This window comes from Anabrus simplex, chromosome 2 (assembly GCF_040414725.1).
Source record: "Anabrus simplex isolate iqAnaSimp1 chromosome 2, ASM4041472v1, whole genome shotgun sequence".
Taxonomy (NCBI): domain Eukaryota; kingdom Metazoa; phylum Arthropoda; class Insecta; order Orthoptera; family Tettigoniidae; genus Anabrus; species Anabrus simplex.
Genome location: NC_090266.1, coordinates 1,152,764,346 through 1,152,790,264, shown reverse-complemented (window position 1 = coordinate 1,152,790,264; position 25,919 = coordinate 1,152,764,346).

Here is a 25,919-nt window from a genome sequence, read left to right as displayed (position 1 = left end):
AGTAATCTGGCAACAGTCCCATTTACAAATGAATTGCTTGCTTTGCTGTTGAGTAAGGCTGAAAATTTTCATTGCCTATCCTTAAGATGATAGCTGGGCGAGATTGGCCTGTTCTGCTCACAATCTGACCAATCTCTCTCCTACTTGACCAGGGTTGCTTGTCTGTCGGGTCTTGAGGCACATTCCTGTTGCTGGTCCCATTCCCCCTCAATCCAGTATGGGCCGGACCTAGTTTTCCGACGCCAAGGTTGGGCATGTTTTAGGTGTCCCGTTCTTCCACACTGATAGCATTTCCTAACCGAGCTGGTCTCTTCCGTGGCTTTGCTCTTGTGTTCCTTTTCCAACTGGGTGATGATTCTATGCAGATCATCAAAGGATCCCGGTTGTGATACTTTCACTATGGGTCGAATCTTATCTTGGAGTAGCTCTATGATGTCTGGTAAGATCTCGTTCCCGCTTCCTTCAGGATGCACCCGCTTAAAGAGCTGGTACTTCTGGAGGACGAACGTGCTAGCTCTCATGCTGGTGGGTTGTACATCAGTCAGTATTTTCCTTTTCACAGAGTTTTTCACCCCTTCAGAATTAAACCTAGCAAGGAGTTCCCTCTTGAAATCAGTCCAGTTTAAATTTAAGACCTTCAAGGTATTTCACCAAGGTATGCGCCTTTAACTGCAGTGTGACGAGTTGAACGAAGATGTTCTCTGGCACATTAGTCCATCCTTGCAGACTGATCGATCCCTCACTGAAGCTAATGGGTTCGCTTCCAGTCGCCCGTGGAATTCCGGAAGACTCTGTAATTACCTTTGGGGATGGGTGTCCTGTATTACCGGTTAGGTTTGAGGGATTTGAAGCATGGCAATAGGTCCTGTTCGATTTAATCTATCTTCTACCATGTGGAGGATGGCCTCTGTCATATTTTATACATCTCCCTTGACCTTCAAAATCAGGTTTTCTATCCTTCCTTCAATGGCGGAAACACGGCTCCCAAAATTTCCCTCGATGGTAGAAAATCTCCCCTCATTCTGTTGTTTTATGCTTGAAACCTGGATTTCTACCTCCTCCTTGAGTTTCAAGATGTCCCCTTCCAGCTGGTTTATACCCTACTATCGATCTGCTCAACCTGTCCCAGTTTTGACCTGATGTCCGATATCTGCTGTGTTCATTGATTGGTGACGTCGCTAATTCGTGAATTCATCTCAGAAATTTTATCATCTATGGTTAGAATTTTCGATTCTAGGCACTGTTCTACTTTGTAAACCTGAGTGCACACTTGAGATATTTTTCCGGTTGAAACTGTATTCTCTTGAGAAATTTCGTCTGAAATTTTGTGTGAAAGTTTGTCATTCTGTTTCAGTAAATTGGAATTAATTTGTGAAAACTGTTCTGTTAAGGTGGAATTAACTTGTTAATCATGCCTCATTTTGTCATTTACTTTTGAAAAATGTTCTGTTAAGTTGGAATTAACTCATGAATCATCGTCTGAGATTTTTTCATTTACTTTTGAAATTTGTTCTGTTAATGCGACCGAGCTCGATAGCTGCAGTCACTTAAGTGCGGCCAGTATCCAGTAATCGGGAGATAGTGGGTTCGAACCCCACTGTTGGCAGCCCTGAAGATGGTTTTCCGTGGTTTCCCATTTTCACACCAGGCAAATGCTGGGGCTGTACCTTAATTAAAGCCACGGCTGATTCCTTCTTATTCCTAGCCCATTCCTACCCCATTGTCATCATAAGACATATCTGTGTCGGTGCGGCGTAAAACAAAATGGCAAAATTGCAAAAAAAAAAAAAAAAAAAAAAAATCTGTTAATTTGGAATTGAGTGTCTGTATCTTGCTCATTAAGTTGGAACAACATGGAGTCTTCTCGTAGCCGTATTTTCAAAGATTTCTTATTGCTGTTCATCGGAAAATTTCTCTTTGCGAGTTCATCTAAGTTTTTTACAGACATATTTTCCAGTATCACTTGCATTCTGTTCTGGTTTCCACTTACACTCTTATTCACTACCTACCGAAAATTATTCTCAGAAACCTGTCACACGGTCGCCACTGATGTACTCACAAAGACGCATACACGAGATGCTGTCAATTATGTACACTACTTTATTTGCAAATTATATGCACATTACACACACACACATTAATGAACCACCATTTTGAACAGAACACTTCTACGAAGAAGAGGAAGAACAAGAATACGGCTACATTAGCATGTCAACCGATTACCAACACAACACAATCACAACATGATTTCACTCACTCGGCTAATGACTTCCACTACAAGTCTCGCTAACAACTCAACTCTAACTCCCATGATTGCCTCTTTATATACATTGCCTGGCCAGGCTTCTAGAAATGTATGACACAACATGTTTTCTCATAATTTCTAGAGTTTCCGAAAACCTATTTACAAATGGATCCAACATTCGATAAGCCTCTAGTGATAAAGTGCGTTGTTCTGGATTATTACCCTGTGTTGCACAATATTACATAGGATTTATACATCATATTTACTGGTTATAATAAATTATATACTATTAATTACGTGTTCTTACATGCAGCAGCTGTGTCATGACATAACCTCATGTTTTGTTACGACTACAATTTATACCAAATAAAGTCCGTACATAACTACGTAAATAATAATAATCAAGCTCAATATTTTCATTATTTACCAATGGGTTAGAGAATTGTTTCCAAGTTATACATGCATTAAATTATTCCAATCCCTAACTCCTCTGCCTATAAACGAATATTTGCCCCAATTTGTCGTGTTGGATTTCAACTTTATCTTCATATGGTGATCTTACCTACTTTTAAAGACACCACTCAAACTTATTTGTCTGCTAATGTCATTCTACACCATTTCTCCACTGACAGCTCGGAATATAACATTTATAATACCCAACTGGCAACTAGGAATCAGTTAGCTGGAAAATGTATAATGTCTAATAACGGACCATTTATATTGGTATTATAAATTGACTCATTCGGGACAAATATTTCAGGTTCCGTATGGGAATCAACTTCTACTCTATATCATCTGATGGTAATGAGACAAAGTCCCTCATAGTTCATTGGCACTTCCGGTGGCTCCAAGTAGTCTACGCAGTGGCCTCCATGGCATGCACTAGCCATGTGTCTTGGTGGGTGTGCTATTTACCAACTGATGAGCCTAACTTAGCACACTGTGGTGGAAACCTGGCAACCAGGAATGAGTTAGCTGGAAAATTTATAATGTCCAATAATGGACCTTTAATATTGGTATTATAAATTTACTCATCCGGGACAAATATTTCAGGTTTCCTATGGGAATTAACTTCTATATCATATAACATTTAGTCGAGCAGCTCATCTCCTTCCTCCCAAGTCTTCCCAGCCCAAACTTTGCAATATTTTTGTAATGCTACTCTTTTGTTGGATTCGACTGATGGTGGGTGCTCGTGGAACGATACAGAGTTGTTTTGTAAAGACCTGCAAAATGCTAGGCATCCCTAATAATACCATAGTATATATTGCAATCTTGGCAGTTAAGGGATCTGTTGCAATTTTACTAAATCACTTATGTGCTACATAATAATGTGTTATTGCCCTTAATCTCTTTTACTATTTTCCAATGTTTTTTTCAGCAGTTGTATAACCATATTCTGTGTCTTTGCTATGCTTTGTCCCTGTGACAGCCATGATCATTTTCAGGAAGCTTTGTAGAGGCACATGCTGTGCCGTACATAGTGGTTTTTGTAGTGGTACAGTACACCACGTAAGTATGGATGAACCAAGCACATCACAGTGCGACAAGCTATCTATGCCTCCGATCATATTATCTTTATGGGAAGATCTATATTTATTTGTTGAAAATTGTAGGAATGCTACAGCTAAATGTTTAGTTTGTAGAAAAGAGCTAGGGTATATAAAAAGATATAATTTTTTTTTTTTTTGCTAGGGGCTTTACGTCGCACCGACACAGATAGGTCTTATGGCGACGATAAAAAGATATAATTTACAACACCAGTACAGTTTGTGTCACGCTACAGATTATGATCAGCATCAAGGCAAAGAACGAGTACGTGTAATTGCAGAACTGTAAGATAAATTAAATAACTCTGTCGAGCATTTGATCGGTGAGTCAGCAGTTCAATTGAGTTTTTAAATTTCATATTTAATTGTGAACAAATTTAAACCATTCAGTGATGGTGAATTCGTGGAGGAATGTTTAATTCTAGCCAACGAGGCTACCCCTTCGTCCCACTCTACAACTGAAGTGCCCAACCACTCTGTGCTCTTACGTCACATGGGCTCTCTGACTTCACACGTCAGCCAGTTGGTGGACACCGGATTAATACATAGAATTTGGTAGGGAAACTGAAGACCCTACCCTAAATTTGTTTGAAAGAAATTATATTCCTTAATCAAGACAAGAAGTTGAAAAAAGTGCTATCATGTTCTTCAAGCTACTGAGGCTCTTTAATGAAACTTGTATTTACAGTTAACTTGTAAGCTCTTGTCACTAGCTTAACACTATAATACAGCTCATCAGAAGATCTGAAAAAATGTCAAAGAAATGTTAAGTTTATTATCCACATAATCAGTACAGTTTACTCTCAAACAGTACTAGTTTCGATCATACACTGACTGACAGAGCAAATGCAACACCAAGAAGGAGTGGTCAGAACTTTATGCCAATTGCAGGGTAGACTGACGTCACTGAGGTATGCTCATGATGTGAAATGCGCCGCTGTGCTGCGCACGTAGCGAACGATAAATGGGACACGGCGTTGGCGAATGGCCCACTTCGTACCGTGATTTCTCAGCCGACAGTCATTGTAGAACGTGTTGTCGTGTACCACAGGACACATGTATAGCTAAGAATGCCAGGCCGCTGTCAACAGAGGCATTTCCAGCAGACAGACGACTTTACGAGGGGTATGGTGATCGGGCTGAGAAGGGCAGGTTGGTCGCTTCGTCAAATTGCAGCCGATACCCATAGGGATGTGTCCACGGTGCAGCGCCTGTGGCGAAAATGGTTGGCGCAGGGACATGTGGCACGTGCGAGGGGTCCAGACGCAGCCCGAGTGACGTCAGCACGCGAGGATCGGCGCATCCGCCGCCAAGCGGTGGCAGCCCCGCACGCCACATCAACCGCCATTCTTCAGCATGTGCAAGACACCCTGGCTGTTCCAATATCGACCAGAACAATTTCCCGTCGATTGGTTGAAGGAGGCCTGCACTCCCGGCGTCCGCTCAGAAGACTACCATTGACTCCACAGCATAGACGTGCACGCCTGGCATGGTGCCGGGCTAGAGCAACTTGGATGAGGGAATGGCGGAACGTCGTGTTCTCCGATGAGTCACGCTTCTGTTCTGTCAGTGATAGTCACCGCAGACGAGTGTGGCGTCGGCATGGAGAAAGGTCAAATCCGGCAGTAACTGTGGAGCGCCCTACCGCTAGACAACACGGCATCATGGTTTGGGGTGCTTTTGCGTATGATTCCACGTCACCTCTAGTGCGTATTCAAGGCACGTTAAATGCCCACCGCTACGTGCAGCATGTGCTGCGGCCGGTGGCACTCCCGTACCTTCAGGGGCTGCCCAATGCTCTGTTTCAGCAGGATAATGCCTGCCCACACACTGCTCGCATCTCCCAACAGGCTCTACGAGGTGTACAGATGCTTCCGTGGCCAGCATACTCTCCGGATCTCTCACCAATCGAACACGTGTGGGATCTCATTGGACGCCGTTTGCAAACTCTGCCCCAGCCTCGTACGGACGACCAACTGTGGCAAATGGTTGACAGAGTATGGAGAACCATCCCTCAGGACACCATCCACACTCTTATTGACTCTGTACCTCGACGTGTTTCTGCGTGCATCGCCGCTCGCGGTGGTCCTACATCCTACTGAGTCGATGCCGTGCGCATTGTGTAACCTACATATCGGTTTGAAATAAACATCAATTATTCGTCCGTGCCGTCTCTGTTTTTTCCCCAACTTTCATCCCTTTCGAACCACTTCTTCTTGGTGTTGCATTTGCTCTGTCAGTCAGTGTACATAGCAGTCATCCTTGGCTAATAATCATAAAATTGGACTTAGGACATTCTGACATTATAAACAAAAGGGGGAGGGGGTTTAATCTCCTCAGTTAAGGCTACAAATACAAACACATAAAATACACTAGTGTACACATTAAAATTCACAAATTAGACATTTGAAAAATGGTCAAGTGGATTTGAATAGAAACTAGTTGGTCACAAGATTGATGACACAAAATGATTTCAAAACTGCATTTGTGTTGATGAAAAGATGACGTAAGGAGTCATTGTTTGTTTGTTTGTTTGTTTGTTTGTAGTCCCACATTAAGTAACAATTCTCTTCAATCTCTTCATGAGATTGGATTATAACTCTGATGTTACTTGGAGAAATCAGTACTCCTCTTCTGCACATGCTGTACTGAGTCATAAAGAACGTCGGCAAATAATAATAATAATAATAATAATAATAATAATAATAATAATAATAATAATAATAATAATAATAATAATAATAATAATAATAATATATTAGTATTATGTTCATGCTGAGGAAAAAAGATAAGTTATCTGTAGGATACCCATGAGTTTCATTTGTACATGTTCTCCATATTATTCTTCTTAAAAATATTGTTTTAACATGTTGTAAATTTGACCATATTAATATAATAACTCTAGGTATACACCAAATGGAGTGTGCACATTTGAACCTGTTAACACATTTCCTTTGATGGGTGACAGTAGGATCCTTCAGAACAACTACTGATAATCATACAGAAAAATAAAGCCTTCAGTGGCATACCCGAAAGTAGAAAGGTACGAAGTATTAATATAACAAAAGAAGTGGTTTCTATAATAGAAGGGTATTATACAGCAAGGAGAATGGTGTGCAAACATTGTTTGGCCCACTCGCTTTTCTTGGAGAGGAAACACAAGGTATTACAATTGGCAACAACATTAACCCTCTTTGCTCTTGTGGAAACAAGTGTCAAAAGCCTTCATTCCCAGCGATCTGCTTAAAATTGAAGATGCTAATATTTGGAGGTGATTCAATGTAGTTCCAATCATTGTGTCAATTTTCTTTAGCATCTAAGAAGTTACTGACCAGTGGATTACCATTAAGAAGCTGAATATCTGTAAAACGTGTTCACTATGATGTAGGCAGTGTGTCAGTGTTACTGTGAAACCTGCCCTGCATATAATAACACTGAAGTAAGGAATACAACAATGGATGTTGAATAACATACAATGTGCCGTCTCCATTGCTGGAAGATCAAACACCACATCAGGTAATCACTCAAGAAGAGAAAAGGGATCTACTGGCAATGATTCATTACCTACCAAATGATGAGCATAGGCAGTTCTATGGGCAGATTTATGGGTTAACAGTACATCAGAAGAGGAAACATAAGTGACAGACTTAACACCATTGAACTCTTTTCACATATACTTGGTGCTAATGCATCATTCATATGCATGTGTCGTTGCCTGCAACGAATAACATAAATATGAGCCCAATCTGTATAGAAGTTTTCTAATAATATCTTTTTTTACATTATTTCAAATGTTTCATTTTGGCCTTCTGCACATTTCTATTTCAAGAAATCCAGTTGTAGCATATACTTGTCTTAGAATGGCATCATTAATATGTATTTTATCAAATATCAATTACATTACCTTCATAGGTCTTTTACATCTTGTACATCTCAGGATCTCTTCCTTTCACTTGAACAGTAACGTAACTGAGAAAAGAAGTAGGTAAAATCCTATTCATGGCCATGCTGGAAGTGTTTTTTCCAGCTTGTGAATTACTAAAACCACATTTTAGAATTGAATGCACTTATCTGTTAGCATTATGTATTCATAGAATCCTTAACTCAATACAGGTGTGTGTGAATTTAAGCTATCAAACATCTTCAAATCTAGATGCCTCAAACGTTGTTCGCGAGATTGTTGTGGTGACTGTAGAAATTGCCGAGGAGCACGTAAAGCTCGCCGTGGGAAGACTCGTTGTACCTGCAACGTATAATAAAAAATGTGAGTGAAAAAATTTTACAAAATGAATTTGTGATTTTAAGTCATAGTCTCAAACTTTGTGACGTTGTGTTGCTATTTAATGTGTAATAAAGTATATCATTTGTATTTAAATCAATTTAATAAAGCTATGCTCCTTCCCTGTCTAGTCTCAAATCACAGTCTGAAATAATGTGTATTCATCCTCTGGTAACATAACTGAGTTATGAAGTGGAGAAAAGAAAGCCTCTGCACATAGTATTCCTTCTATCACATCCTCACCAGCTAATCTGGTATGCTTTAAGTGATCACGGAGTACCAGATCAGCTCATTAACTGGGTTCAGATCCTCTACCTAAACACTAGCAGTCAGCTGAGGTGTGCTGTGTTGCATCAGGCACGGGGACATACAGTATCATTGCAGCCAATATTTATTTTAAAGTTTGTGACATGTTGTACAATGTATAATAAATATTACTATGCCTGACAAAAAAAAAAAAAAAAAAAAAAAAAAAAAAAAAAAAAAAAAAAAAAAAAAAAAAATTGAGGAACCCAGATGCAATGGTCGGATGTCAATGGTACACGCACACATCATCGGCAGGCATGTAAATTATTAGAGTTGCAATTCTCTGTAATAGGTAGAACGACCACCAGAGTGCATTAGGGTTGTTCCTGTTTAGTGTTGTTACCAGGCCTGGTAGGGTATATAAGGGACATTGAACAGTATCAGATGTTGAGTGATGACTGTGAAGGACATGGAGATGCTGCATCCTCATGTGAGGCAGCGTTATCAGCATCTGACAAAATTTGAAAGGGGCCTCATTTTTGTCCCCATGTGGCCAACTAGTTGATTTGCTTATTATCCAGACATGTGAGGCATTCGGGTATAACGGTGGCCCCATGTTGGACTGCATGGAACATGAGGGCAGGAATACTTATCGTCAAGGTTCTGGTTGACCACATTTGACCAAAATAAGGAAGGATCGCCGTACTGTTCACCAAGCACATCGTAACCCCTCCACACCTGCACCTACCATCAGAGAACAAATAAGGGACTCCCTGCAACATTCTGTGTCATCCCACACCATTGGATGGAGACTAGGAGCAGCCGGACTAGGGAATTACTGTCCAATGTTTTGGAGAGGCACAGCGGTATTTCTTCTGTCAACATGGTGTGGGGAACCACTGCAGCTGGTAGTGATTGAGGGAACGCTGATGGCAACAACAGTGCATCACAGACATCCTGCATCCCCATGTGTTACCTCATACTCGTATGCGACAGAATCGTGGTGCCATTTTTCAACATGACAGTGCTCGTCCACACACAGCATGTGTCTCTATGAACCGTCTGCATGATGTTCAGGTATTCCGGTTGCCAGCAAGATCCCCAGATATGTCCCCGACAGAACATGTGTAGGACCGGCTCAGACATCACCTCTTTCCCAGTGCCAGTATCCAAGATATCAAGGACCAGATACAACAGCTGTGGGCCAGCTTGCCTCACAGGCTTTATGACACCCTTCTCAAGCGAATCAGTGCATACATCCAGGCCAGAGGATAAGTGGGTTCGTACTGCCAAGTTCTTTGTAAATTTGGCTCGATTTTGTAATCACTGAAATAACATGACATTCCCTCTCAACATATGAAGTTTCATTCCCTCCTCTCCTTCTGGATACTTCAATTCTTTTGTTAGGCAGTGTATTTTAATGTGATTGTAATGTACAGGCATTTGAGAGTTGCAAACATATGTCTGTTTCCAAGAGCTACACAGGGATATACTATCAAAGCCATTTGTCAGGCGAGTGGTTTGCCAGGCCTGGCCAGGGATCCAGGAGCGACGATCTCCCACTCTACTTCCTTTGTAATTCTTTCCTGAGGTCCGTGATTCTTCAGCAACTGGAATGCATCTGGCTACTTCATTCTGTTCATGGGTATTTATACCATGTTAAAAATTGCAAGGAAAAAAAAAGTTGTTAGTTGTGCTTGTATCTTCAATTAAAGCAAAATTTGTGTAGTGAGTAGTATCAGTTAATTTAATTTGTGTTATTTGTGAAAACTGCACCAAATTTACTTGTTGAAAAAGTATACATATCAGTTATAGCCACTACTGTATTTCTGCCCACTGAGTAGAGAATGCATTGACTGACCTGTGTCATAAGCATGGCAACTGCCAGCGTGAGTGAGGAGAACGGAGAGGGGTGTGGCTGCATGTTAGAAGCTCTCCTAGACTAGGGCATGAGTTTGAAAGCTTCTCGAGGGAAGAGTGATTTCCGGTGGCAGACCAATGCCTGATTTATATGGTGTAAAAGTAAAACAAAATGATATGTTCTCCTGTTTAATGCTGATCAGTATGGAAAAACAGGCTGGTTATGTGGTTGTTAAAAAACATCAAAACTTTAGTCTTGGTCTTGTATTCTGTTTTCAAATTGAGCCAAGACAATTTATTAATTTATTAATTTCAACCTGTTCCAAAGAACATTGAAATTTGTATCACCTTAACCTTGTGTTGCGACATTTAGATGATACATATAACCAGTACTAGTGATTAATCTAGTATAAATGTTATTGTGGTTCTATGGGGACTGCTTCATTATTTAAAGACTGCCGAGGCAGGACATTGTACCTTAATTTTAAGCCTCCACATGGCCATTTGGACTTACCCCTTCCCCTGGCCTGCTCGCCACATGCTTTCCATGAGAGTGAAGCAACTTCATTTTGTATCAAGCTGATAGAAGATGTGAACCTGGTGACTGTGTATGTTCAGTAAGGCTCAAGTCGCTACGATTCATTCTTCGGAGAAGTGGATCTTTGATCCAGGCTGAAGGATGACATGATTCTCTTAAGGTGGAGAATTAGTAACTTTCACCTATATAATACCTTGGATTTTAATTTATTAGTATGCACTATTATGTACTGAGGTAAGTCCCTTCTGATGTAGCTATTTTATATGTCCTTGTGTTATCTAACCAGTTTGTAAACTAAGCTCACCAGACAAAAAATTAGTCACCTCTGGAGAAATCATTACAAGCATCATTTACTACAATGTAACTCGACCTCTGGACTTGATAACCACCTGGATTCAGTTAGGAAGTGAGTCCATAAGGTTGTGTAGGTACGATGCAGCCAGGTTAAGCCATTTGCTGAGGATTTGATCGTGCAGTTCCATCAAAGTGCAGGGATGCTGATATTGGCATTTTACCTGCTGTTCCAAAATGTCCCATAGATTTTCAATGGGTTTCAAGTCAGGTGATTTTGCAGGCCAATCAAGGTGTAATTAGGTGGGGGAGTGCTCATAAAACCAGTCACATATGCGTCCATCCCGATGAACTTTGCTGTTGTCATCTTGAAAAATCGGGATATCAATAGCATACTCATCATGCAGATGTTGACTAAAAGGAAACACTTGATCATCCAGAATGTTTAAATAAACATGCTGGTTCATGTTAGTGGTCACCTCACTGAACGGGCCCAATCTATGATATGAAAAATATCACAGACCCACCTCCGGCTTGAACCGGACCTTGGACACATCCAGGCTGGAATGCTTTATTTGGCAGGATGAAATGCTTCATTTGGACTTCATAGCACTCAACGACATGCGTTATTGGAATACAGACAAAAACATGATTCGTCAGGCCACATTACATTCTTCAGTCAGTTACTGTCCACGTTGGATGATTTCTAGCCTGTTGAAGACGTGCAGCTTTATGTGAGCAGTGGCCTCTCGCGAGGTGACCGACTCCAAATGATCATTGCATGCAGTTCGCGTTGCAATGTTCTCTCACTCACAGGTTGGATGGACCTTCATTCACTGACTGCAGCAATTGCTGTCGGGTTTGGAAGCGATTTTTATTCACAAGCCATAAAATGTGTCTCTGGTCCCTCTTAGTCAGGATCTTTTTGCAAACACAGTTCTGATATATTTCGTGGCCAAGTGTAGAACACCACTGCTTGTAGACACGTTGAACAGTCCGCTGCAAAACACCAGCAACTTCACACACAGTATGGCCATGGGCATGGCCAAACAAGATTGCCCCCTTTTTGCCACTCTGTCACACCCTTGCATCTACCCATTTTGACGTACACTGTCCACTTGAAACATCAATGTCTCACTGATCGCTACTACCTTATGCTCTTTTAGAGGCAGTGCATGTGCAGTTGAGCATGGGACTCGTTCACTGCGCCATCTGTACATGCTTAACAATCCATCTGTACGTGCGCACTAAGGTGACTAATTTTTTGTCCAGTGAGCTTATTTCTACGAGTCCTGTGGAACATTTTGCCACCTAAATTTTCTTACTATCATGTGATTTTGGGCTAATTAATTTTTTTTAGTATAATGGTGAAGTGACAATACGTACCTTATGACATAGAGGCTGATATATTGGAATTGTCATTTAAAATTCTTGCCCTCTTTAAATATCACTGTTATTTCCTTGATTGAAAGGAAGTATTTTACCTGAGATTAAGTTCCTGTTCATTTTCATTATTTTCCCAAGATACATTTTCTTACGATTATTATTTTAATCTTGATTTGAGAAACTAGCTCTCACTTATTGTTTCCTTATTATTCAAGTTGGGGTTCATTTTTCTCCTTGTGTTTGGATATTAACCTTAGTATTTAAATGATTCTATGCCTCATGTGATGCATCCTAATTTATTATTATATTCTGTTTAATTTAACTTAAAGTAAAAATAAATCCATTACTATTCCTTTGTAATATTTTACTTAATCATTCTATTTTATTATTTCCTACATTAAAAAACTGCGATCAAAGTCCTCCCAATATCTTTTGTGCACTATAATCTCACCAATAAAAGGTACATGCTAAAGTTTCTGGCTTGTACAATATATAAACCCACAATGAACTTAAGCTGACCTTTAAAGAGTCTGTTCAGTGATTAACTTATATTCGGATCATACCTTCAACAGCCTTTACAGTAGATTGGACATTTCAGTGCTACTGTCTGCCCTCTCTGGTGTAATCCGAGGAGTTGATGCCATATGAGTGCATGAGATCCAATGAATGGGTGGTTTAGGTAGAAGACGTGGAGAGGGAGCCTCGCTAAACTTAGCACCAGCATAAAAAACTCCAGGTTTCAGGGAAGTCTCTGAGCTTCTTCCCACTGATGGACTTTCTGTTGGCACCAGAGTTTGGGGGCCCTGCCTGGAAAGATTGTTGGGGCATTGACGTTTTGAAGTTTTTGAAACTATGTTCAAAACTTGCTTCAAGTTTCGATGTTTCCCTCTCGTCGGGGTGACCGTCTTACTGGTTACGTAGGAGGAACTCTTTGTGGTCTTACACCGAGACTGACCCATTTGGCTTTTATTGCGTAGGTCACGAGAATGATTGTTTTTCTTTTCCATGGACGTTCTACTCTTCATATAAATAACAAACTGGAGAAATACACGTGTTTCGTTTTGAGTTTCTCTCTCCCAAATACGTGCACATCGATCAAAACACTTTCCAAAAGAACAGTGAAACATTAGAACGCACAGAGGAGATATCGGCTGCGTGCAGGCAAACACAACACATCATACCGAACAAAAATACAGGAAGGGCTCCCCGATGCATCGACTATGATCGAATACGTAACTTTTCAATGACCAACGATACTGAAGCTCAAACACTGAACATAATCAACATGTCAAAAATACGCCCAACAAAAGCCGCAAACTGTACACAGATTCCACAACGATCAGCTTCCGCTCTGACACAAAGACTCCCAGGAAGCCACAGCCAACACTGTACAGCAACACACTTAAACTTCCGTATGTGAAGACGCATAACGTCGTAACGACGTAATAGTAAACTAAACGCCAACGTAGGAAAGTATATGAGAGGTAAATTAATAATGGGAAAACTTATATACACGGATGCGTAGTCTGCTGCTTGCTATCTTTCGACACGTAGGGAATGGCGGAAGGATACATTAACAAATGCGGTTGCGTAGTAGTAGGACAAAGAACCACGGCCGACTGGATACCCCGGTGCCCACCTTATACGGTACCGGCCTTGACAATCGCCTGTGAAGCCCAGCATAAAGGTGTATTTGGAAAGTTTCACCATAATGCCGCTGGAGTGCTGGCCTCCTAAAGTCACTGATAGAAAACTGTAAACCGCAAGTTACCGCATTCCAGTTTTATTTTTATTGTTTTGCTGTCGTAAATGTTGGCAATGTGTTAACAATGAGGTGTCTGTTAGCTTGATATTCAGAGTTGATACTTATCAGTTAATCAGTTTATTTTTTATTGTGTAGTGTGATAATTCAATTTTTTAAATTGTGTTTACAAATCTTGGAATATGTGATATTATTGTGCGCCTTTTGTACTTCGAACATTAGTTTTCTGCAAAATAGAACAAATGTAATGAGTGGTTCAAAGCGATGTCTCGCCATAACTTCGTCCTAAACACGAATTATTTATGCGCTAATTCGTTTTTTATTTGTGTAGTGATATGCTTTTCTGTAACTGTGTTTGGAAATATTCGAATTTGTTGTGTTGTGTGCCTTTTTGTACATTTCACGAATTCTCTGTAGACTTGGACAAAACTACGGAGAGGCTCAAAGCAGTTAGCACTTTCATCTTAGTTTTCCGTTTCTAATTCGGGTATTTATCTTCTTTTTTTCTTTCTTTCTTTCTTAATCTGTTTACCCCTCGAGGGATTCCACCTCTCCCACCTCATGCGCAGTGTAATAGAGCGTGGGAAGGATGACCAGTACCACGCCGAGGCGGCCGCAACTGCTATGCTGAACAGGGGCCTTGTGTTGGGGATGGGAAGATTAGAAGACATAGACAAGGAAGAGGGAAGGGAGCGGCCGTGGCCTTAAGTTAGGTACCATCCCCGCATTTGCCTGGAGGAGAAGTGGGAAAATTATGTAAAACCACTTCGAGGATGGCTGAGGTGGGAATCGATCCCCCTCTACTCAGCTGACTTCCTGAGGCTGAGTGGATCCCGTCTCAGCCCTCGTACTAATTTTCAAACTTCTTGGCAGAGCCAGGAATCGAATTCGGGCCTCCAAAATCGGGTATTTTTACCCCTAAATTTTCTTTCATTGAATAATCCTTTAGGCGGAGTCATATTTGCCAAATGACAGCAACACAACACATTTTTATCCAAGATAATCTGAACTTTAACATTTAAACACTGTCAAGTAGAAACCATTACTGTTATGACGGTAAGGCCAACGTATGAAGTGTTACCTGTGCAATGAATTTCCTAAAATTATTTTTCTATCGCTGAATTTTTATTTAAAATTCTTCTTTTTTAGCTACGGTATTTGTTTTACGTCGCACCGACACAGATAGGTCTTATGGCGACGGTAGGATAGGAAAGGGCTAGGAGTGGAAAGGAATCGGCCGTGACCTTAATTAAGGTACAGCCTGGTGTGAAAATGGGAAACCACGGAAATCCATATTTAGGGCTGCCGACAGTGGGGTTCGAACCAACAATCTCACGGATGCGAGCTCACAGCTGTGCGCCCCTAACCGCACAGGCAGTATCGTAGTCTTATCATAAAGAACTTTAGTTGATGTTAAATATGGTGCTCCTAACGAATTTCTAATGGCCCCATTCTGTAGAACTTTCAGTAGTGTCAAATCTGTTTTACGTCTGTGACCCCAAATGATAATCATGCAAGCTATGTGAGAATGTATGAAAGAATAACACAAGGATCTCTGTCCAGAAATTGATAGGACTCCTTTGAGTCACCTGAATACACCAATAATTGAAGCAATCCTATCACATAAACTAGACATATGCTGTTTCTAACTTAAGTTATAATCTGCCATCAAGCCCAAGAAATTCACTTTGTTTACTTGCTGAATAATATTGTTTCCAATTATTAGGCTACCTGGTTAGAAATCGACATGGTAGCTCTAGGTTTATGAAATACAAATACCGTCTTTTTGGCGTTAAGTGATAACTTACTTAACATCAGCCAGCTATTTAGAAGTTAATGTCTGCATTCATGTCAAAGATTAAATGATCAACAGTATAGCTGACATAAAAAAATGTTAATATCGTCAGTATACAGTGATGCAGTGCTGCGAAGATATAAGTGTTGTATATCATTGATATATATATTAAAAAGGGAATAGACACTAAAATTGATCATTGAGGCACTCCACAACTGATTGGTAGGTTATTGCCTTCAGTTCCATTTACTGAACAGTACTAGGTGCGCTCATACAGATAGCTTTTAAACCAATTCAATGCGTTGCCTCTTATCCGGATATACTCAAATTTATTTAATAGGATTCAATGGTCTACTGTATCAAAAGCTAAGTCAATAAAAAGTCCCGAAGAAAATGTGTTACTGTCTAGGGCTTCTTCAATTTTAGTAAAATTGTCAACAGCAGCACAAAGTGTCATGGATGATTTCTGAAAACCATACTGACGCTTATATAATATATTATTTTTCTCAAAATAGGTATATAATCTCTCTTCCATATATTTCTCCAACATTTTGGAAAGAACAGGTAAAACTGAGATGGGTCGGTAATTCGATGGATATGATATGCAGCCTCCTTTAAAGATTGGGGTAACTCTATCAACGTTACACTTCTGAGGAACTGATCCATTTTAAAATATCTAATAAAATCTACAATTGCACGACTCAGTGTATGTTTAGTCTTCTTCAAAAATGTGTTTGTTAAACCATCCTTTATTAGATTATGCTTATTTGTTAAACTATTAATATGTTTTCTACTTCATGTGGAGTGGCAGGGTCTATGAACATCGAATTTCCAATAGAATTATGTACAGGTAAGAGGTTTCTGGGTAAATTTTCTCTGTTAGTAATTTCGGCAACTTTTGGACCTACATTAACAAAATGTCTATTAAATGCGTCAGTATTACCATCACGTTTAATTCCCGTTCCTTCGATATTTAATTCATCAGTTCCCTGATTTTTTGGAGAGGTGTCCGTACCTGAGTTTGTTAAAATTTTGCTAACTTCTTTCCAGTACAGTTTTGGTTTACCTCTTGTAGAGTGTGCATCATCATCATCATCATCATCTTGTGTAGTATAACATACCTTGATAGTATGTTGCCTTCAACTTCCGTTACTATGTGGTAATACGATTTCTCAGCCTATTATGTCCACATACTCATTGCTCATTTTAAAGGTATTTTTTATGAGAATGTAAAATATCCCTTTTGTGAATGAGTCATTAAATTTTCATCAACCCAAGGTACATGAACTTTATATCGTGTTTCATATTTTCGTGGAATCTTTACCTTTATAGTGCAATTGGTTATTTCTGCTTCGATATAATTCAAAAGTTTCTCAAAACACTTATCAATACTGCCTTCCGGAAGAAATTGTTTCCGAGAAAAGAAATCATTAAGGTTATTGAAATCCAGTATTATTATTATTATTATTATTATTATTATTATTATTATTATTATTATTATTATTATTATTATTATTATTATTATTATTATTATTTCGGGGATACCGTGGAGCACATAGGTGTAACAAGGTGCGGGCGTAAATGGGTGGACAGAGAAAATATCAAAGTATAATTTAAAACTATAAACTTGGACATTTTATTTCTTTCCTTTTTCTTTTTACTGAATTCAATCTTTGATTAACAACACCAAAGAACAGTTGGGTAGATAAAGATGAGCTCGCCAGCTCTTGTAACAACAATGATTTGAAAACTTAAAACTATCAGGTACTCAATAATGTGGAGAAAGAGCTCGGAGCTCCGAAGTTACATCGTTGAAATGAGCACCTTTGCTCTATTCAATTAATACAGTAGGAGACTGCTCTCCAAAACATCTTACAATCTAGCCTCTCCAAGGCACAATCTAAATTTTACATTAGATCATTTTTTCAGAACAGATTTACCGTCTTGCCGAGTCGACAGTCTGTTTTAACGCTTGAATAGTTAACATTGAACAGAGGCAATACGTGCCCATTCTACATGGTCTTAGTGAAAAAAGAAAAGATTTAAGATATCGGCCGTAAACCAAAATGCTAGGAGGCGAACCATTGCACTCCTTTGAAAATACACTCAGAAACACTTAAAACCCTATGTGGGTTTATGGCCCGAAGTTACAGAGGTTAAGCCTATACTATAGAGGTGACTAGGTGGAGAACATTTAAGTTCGAAAACAAGAGATAAATTTTACAAAATCATAGTCCCCTCAATACTAAGTTGAATGGGAATTAAAAGTGCGTGAACACTCTTTATCCCCTAAGTTAGAATAAAGTCCTTAGACTTGCTTGAAAATTTACATCGAAAGGATCGAGATTTCCATTAATAAAGCATTTGGAAACCTTCCCCTCAAGTAAGCTTTCTGACACTATCACATGCTTAAAAGATGTCTGGCATTGCCTTGATCTGGTGGGCCTTCAGACACCGGGCAAGGCTTGCTCTCCGCCTCCACTACGCACGCACTCTAAACCTCTTGACCGGAGTGATGAAAAAGGCAACATGGCCCAAAAGGTCTCAGCTTTTGTAGCAGAGGGAAAGGTTCCAGAACTCTCTGGGCCGAAGCCCTGTACACACACTCAATTCTGATTGGCTAATTTAATAAATATCCAAAATTTCTGATTGGTTTATAAATTCATGAAGAAGGGAGAGAGAGAGCAGTGCTAGTAACCTAAGAACTAAAGAAACAATCTACAAACATTTCAGTTTTGTAAATCTAGAAACTACAAATTTCTTTGAAAATAAATTGCCCATCCTCCCATCAGAGGGAGCACATAAATCGACAGAGACATCTAAAGATAAAGTTTGAAACTTCTTCTGACATACAGTTCAAGCTTCATACATATAAGAGATGGCCTTCTAAAAGGCGCTCAGTTTAAATGTACGGAGTAGGATGTTCCTACGGTACAATTATTATTATTATTATTATTATTATTATTATTATTATTATTATTATTATTATTATTATTATTATTATTATTATTATTATTATTATTATTATTATTGCTGCTGCTGATATTGCGTTCTATAGTCGTAAGCTGATTCTTCAACATCGAAAGATGGGCCGTCACAATTATCTGTTGCCGTAAGTACCTTCTCTACAAAGGCAAACTTAATTTAATGACATGGTTTTGAGCAAAATGATGTCAGCATAATTCCTAACTGTAAATATTTCCGTATTCTCTGACTCACGAACAAATATTTTACATTCTCTGGTCCAGATGAACTTGCACTTAGGCCGGAGTTCTTTGGCCTTCTTTAGTAGCAGCGTATTCACTGGCGTTAACTGTTCATTGATATAGCCGAAATCTTGCGACTTGCAGCACTATAGTGTATTTGCTTGCAGCTTCTATATGTAGATCTTTGGATGCCAAGTCCTTGAAAGTTTTCTTTCTTTGATGAACGTCATCTTTCTTCCATCTGTTGGCGAACTAAACACCTTGAGCGCTACGTGAGACCGACGTTGACTCACAGGGCCTAATGCCATTCGGGCTGCGTGAGTCCGCTACGGACTCACATGCACTCTCTAAGTTTCAGGCCCCGTCGTGTCATATTGGCATTACGCTTGACATGTAAACACATGTTAAATGAAAGTATGTGGCCAGTACATCATGAATCTCTTCTTTACCTGTTCGTTTGAGAGTCCAGTGTGGCACCAGATGACCTCTACGTCACTGTAATGTATCAACAAAAATAAATAAATTAAGACGACATTAGATCGTCTCATTCGTACAAATAACGGAATATTGATTGTACTGTTTAGTGGTATTCATTATTCATGTCCTGAAATCAGGGTCTATAGACGAACTAAAAACATAAATCATACAGTTTACTTGGACAAAATTGTAACTTCGACTTATTCACAATTACACCACATATTGGTCTATATTTTGTTGAATTCAAAATATAAAATATGAAATTTTGAAGGAATATGGATTTTAATCTAGGTTTTGTTCACAATCACTTTATAAATCTGTGCACTTTGAAGGAAAAGTCCAACCGGAAGAATTTTTCACAGGTTGGGCATGTGAATTTAGACTGTGGAGTTTTCATCATCACTAATTGCCTTCGTGATTCCCGATCAATCTCTTCATAAAGCTTATTGCATCTCCGTCTTCCCTGCCGACCTAGATCCTCCAGGCGATGGGGTATTGCCTGTTCTTCTGGTACTTGTGAGGGAACGTCAGGATCTTTGATACCGGTAACTGTTTTCTTTGACCTGGGCAACAGATATACTCCTATTCCCAAGTTGAGTGCAAATATGGATGGCATTTACTATACTTGTGCACAGTTGGGTAAAGGTAAGCGGATCAGGAAGGCGCTAGGATACGTGGTGAGACCTTCGTCTCACGCGGCCTTTACAGCTGAAAGGTTGTGTCAGTGGCCGCGTGAGACAAACGTGTCGTCACAATTTAAACACAACGTTATCACCACACTTTTGGTCCTATATGAATAAAAGGCGTCCGCCTCTGTGGTGTAGTGGTTAGTGTGATTAGTTGCCACCCCCGGAGGCCCGGGTTCGATTCCCGGCTCTGCCACGAAATTTGAAAAGTGGTACGAGGGCTGGAACGGGGTCCACTCAGCCTCGGGAGGTCAAATGAGTAGAGGTGGGTTCGATTCCCATCTCAGCCATCCTGCAGGTGGTTTTCCGTGGTTTCCCACTTCTCCTCCAGGCAAATGCCGCGATGGTACCTAACTTAAGGCCACGGCCGCTTCCTTTCCTCTTCCTTGTCTATCCCTTCCAATCTTCCCATCCCCCACCAAGGCCCCTGTTCAGTATAGCAGGTGAGGCCGCCTGGGCGAGGTACTGGTCATTCTCCCCAGTTGTATCCTACGACCCGATGTCTGAAGCTCCAGGACACTGCCCTTGAGGCGGTAGAGGTGGGATCCCTCGCTAAGTCCGAGGGAAAAGCCATCCCCGGACGATAAACAGATTAAGAATGAGATGCACTACTTTTTACTCAAGTAAGATATAAAAAATTGGACCCGAGGGATTTTTTACAGCATATGTGGCACTTACGATGTTAACCACTACTTTTGTTTCTATTGGCTTTATGTCGCACCGACACAGATAGGTCTTGTGGCGACGATTAACCACTATTGGATGCAGCATCTCATAACTGCGAGTCGGAAGCTTATGCGTGACACTTCTCTAAGCTTACGTGGTTTAGGAGTTATTGTCGTTTTAGGGAAATGGTTTGAAAATCGCACTAGGAGAAACGAGCGAAGTAACAGGCAAGGCAGCCGCACTGAACTACGTTTACAAAATAGGGTGGTCGGAAACAACGTGAACCAGGTGTATGAGCGTTAGAGGGTTGGTCATACTGATCCATAATTTGAAAGAAATAATTCGATTTCTCGCGCTGTTGTCATTTTTATAAACTACTGAAATTAGCCAGTCAGACTGCTTCGCGGGCGAATTCAAATGGGCTTTGCGAGGCGGTCTTGCTAAATATGCACGTGGCTTAAAACCGGCTTGAGTATCGTGTCGAGAAAACTGAAATGGCGTATGGCTTTTAGTGCCGGGAGTATCCGAGGACAAGTTCGGCTTACCAGGTGCAGGTCCTTTGAAATGACTCCCGTAGGCGACCTGCGCGTTGTGATGAGAATGAAGTGATGATGAAGACGACACATACATCCAGCCCCCGTGCCAGCGAAATTAACCAATTTTGGTTAATATTCCCGACCCTGCCGGGAATCGAACCAGGGATCCTTGTGACCAAAGGCCAGCACGCTAACCATTTAGCCATGGAGTCGGACCATGTCTAGAAATCGTCGTCAGACACAGACACATAGTGAGTGTCGCCGTAGCGTATTCGCTATGACGCGATCCTGTCGGTTCGGAAGTTCGTATTCAAGTCCCCTCCCCCGGCGAAGTTTACTTCTCCGATTGATCCTCTTAAGCCCTTCTTAAGCCACGTGCAGATTCAGTAACACCCTCGTAAAGCCCATTTGAATTCGCCCGCGAAGCAATCTGATTGGCTCATTTCAGTAGCCGATGAAAAGACAATGGCGCGAGATATCGATATTTTTTTCAAATTACTTATGAGTAGAGTCCGGAAGTTAGGCAAAATTCCTTTTTTTATCTGGGTGGATATATCGAAGTGTCACATAGAGACGAACATGTTTCTGTACATTCGGGAGTGGCGCGACCACTTATTACACTGACTGACAGAGCAAATGCAACACCAAGAAGGAGTGGTCAGAACTTTATGCCAATTGCAGGGTAGACTGACGTCACTGAGGTATGCTCATGATGTGAAATGCGCCGCTGTGCTGCGCACGTAGCGAACGATAAATGGGACACGGCGTTGGCGAATGGCCCACTTCGTACCGTGATTTCTCAGCCGACAGTCATTGTAGAACGTGTTGTCGTGTGCCACAGGACACGTGTATAGCTAAGAATGCCAGGCCGCCGTCAACGGAGGCATTTCCAGCAGACAGGCGACTTTACGAGGGGTATGGTGATCGGGCTGAGAAGGGCAGGTTGGTCGCTTCGTCAAATCGCAGCCGATACCCATAGAGATGTGTCCACGGTGCAGCGCCTGTGGCGAAGATGGTTGGCGCAGGGACATGTGGCACGTGCGAGGGGTCCAGGCGCAGCCCGAGTGACGTCAGCAGGCGAGGATCGGCGCATCCGCCGCCAAGCGGTGGCAGCCCCGCACGCCACGTCAACCGCCATTCTTCAGCATGTGCAAGACACCCTGGCTGTTCCAATATCGACCAGAACAATTTCCCGTCGATTGGTTGAAGGAGGCTTGCACTCCCGGCGTCTGCTCAGAAGACTACCATTGACTCCACAGCATAGACGTGCACGCCTGGCATGGTGCCGGGCTAGAGCGACTTGGATGAGGGAATGGCGGAACGTCGTGTTCTCCGATGAGTCACGCTTCTGTTCTGTCAGTGATAGTCACCGCAGACGAGTGTGGCGTCGGCGTGGAGAAAGGCCAAATCCGGCAGTAACTGCGGAGCGCCCTACCGCTAGACAACGCGGCATCATGGTTTGGGGCGCTATTGCGTATGATTCCACGTCACCTATAGTGCTGCGGCCGGTGGCACTCCCGTACCTTCAGGGGCTGCCCAATGCTCTGTTTCAGCAGGATAATGCCCGCCCACACACTGCTCGCATCTCCCAACAGGCTCTACGAGGTGTACAGATGCTTCCGTGGCCAGCGTACTCTCCGTATCTCTCACCAATCGAACACGTGTGGGATCTCATTGGACGCCGTTTGCAAACTCTGCCCCAGCCTCGTACGGACGACCAACTGTGGCAAATGGTTGACAGAGAATGGAGAACCATCCCTCAGGACACCATCCGCACTCTTATTGACTCTGTACCTCGACGTGTTTCTGCGTGCATCGCCGCTCGCGGTGGTCCTACATCCTACTGAGTCGATGCCGTGCGCATTGTGTAACCTGCATATCGGTTTGAAATAAACATCAATTATTCTTCCGTGCCGACTCTGTTTTTTCCCCAACTTTCATCCCTTTCGAACCACTCCTCCTTGGTGTTGCATTTGCTCTGTCAGTCGGTGTATTTTGCCTTTTTGGGCTATTTTAGCTTCCGTAGCTTATTTGATAGTTTCATGCCTTTTTGTCTCTTTTAAGTTGTTGTGGATATTTTCTGCTGTTATTTACGTATTAACATTAATCAATGGAAAGAAAAAAAATATATAATTCCAATGTAGGCCATACTGTATTAATAATTGAGAAACTTCATTTTAACTTAATAGATAACAAATAACATTAAAAAAAAGATATTTTCATATTGCTTCGAAAATTGAAGGTATCGGCAAAAGAAAGGAACACGAAGAGCGTTAAAATGAAAGACTCCCTCGGCCTCGCAAATCTAATACCGTCGAGGTCGGAAAAGAACACGAATTGACCAAGGGAGCTGAAACAGGAAACGAAAGAGTGAGGAACCTGGCAGAACTAAGTGGAAGCAACGTCATACTCAGCTAGGGGAACCGTGGTCACCAGCCCACATTCCCAAGTTGAGAGGCCCTGGTCCCCCTTTTAGTCGCCTCCTGTTACAACAGACAGGGGATACCGTTGACGTTATTCTATCATCCCCACCGACAGGTGATGTAATATTCAGTACCGGTACTAAAATGTGATGTAGGTGTGTGTTACGTAGCTTACATGAAAGCATCTTTATTACTTTCGTCTCCATTTTTGTCATTATAAATGCCCATTTTAATTATTTTACGGTCTAAGTACTTATTTGCCTGCCCATCAACCCCTCTATCGCTCATATACCAGGTTCACGTTGTTTTAGACCACTCTAGATACATTCAAAATTGTTCCCTTGAGTGTGCTGGTCTCGAGCATTTGTTTCCTGGGAGCGGGCGGCGAAGGAAGAACCTCAGGACAGTAAGAAGAAACTGAGAGACACTTCACTGGTACCTAGTAGTTATACGCAATTACAATGTTATGCTAGTAGATGAACAATTAACCTAGGTATTTTTAAATCCTTTATTACAGCTATAGCATACACTAGCGTGTGTGATTAATGTAGTCCCTTAGATTCTAGCTTTCTACTCAGACGATCAATGCTCGATATCACATCGATACAGGACTGGAATTTTCACCTGGGAAACAAGTAGTTTCAGGACGTGCAGCCGACCCAAAATACGCTAATTAGCTCCAGCGAACACAGGAGTGCTGAAGTAAGTTTGTACATAAGCCACATTTCATTATAGATTTTTGCTTTTATGTCCACCTCCGTAGCATAATGGTTAGCACTATTAGCTTCCGTCCTAGGAGGCACAGGTTCGATTGCCGGTACTGCCAGAGATTTAAGAATGGCAGGAGGGCTGGTAAGTGGTTATAATGGTGCACGCAACTCACCTCCATTGGGGTGTGCCTGAAAAGAGCTGCACCACGCCAGGATGAGAGCGCGAGTTTACTTTTTTATTAGGTCTTTCAGCGTTCATTCTACAAGTATCTGTCCATTGAAGACGGCACACACACACCCAGCCCCCGGACCATAGGAATTAACCAATGAAGATGAAAATCCCCGACTCGGCCAGGAATCGAATCTGGAACACCTTGAACCAAAGGCCAGCACGCTAACTATTTAGCCATGGAGCCGGTCTCTTTGTAGGCCTATATTATTATCGGTACACCCACAACGGAGCTTTCGTAATTGCAGCAATTAATTTGTAACTTAATTATTTATTGTATGCAGTGGCGGTGATAAGGACCCCGCAGACCACACGGGGTGGAGGGGGGGGGGGGGTGGCTTGTGAGGGGGCCATGACTGTTTCTTACTTCAGTAGCTGAAGAATGATTTCGTATATTGATAAAACTACACCACACAACACAGTGTTATTTGTATTACAGAGGGTTATTCTAAACTTAGGCCGTCGTAATGCACAGCTTCTTTCATCAATAGGAGCACGGTAGTTAATACTCAAAGAATATGGGTATCCCAAAGTGTTCCAATTCTAACCATCCCTTGCTGCCACTCACAACAATCGACAAGGGTTTTTAATTAGCCAGTTCTGAGAACCCAGTAGTCAGCGAAGATGCGATAACAAAGAAATTCGTCTTTTCTAAACTCTGAATACTGTAACGTGTTGGCGGGGTAAATAAATGAATAAATGAGTACAGAACCTGGTAGCGTCCTACTTCTAAGATTTATTATCTAAGCACTACAATTACAGATTTACACACACACAGACGATAGTCGAGCTTACAACTTACACACGTACACGGTTACACAATTACACGGTTCACGCGCTCTCTCTCTTAGTTTCTCTTATGTTCCATCTACAATGACACACACAAACAGAGTCATCGATTATTTACACTACACTCACTCAGCCACTCAGTGACCGTTAGCGCTGTCACGGTCCACAGACTACACGCCAGTCTCGCAGGTCGGGATAGTATCCGCTGTTCACTCAATCCGTCGAACCCCGTTCGCAGTCTGCAC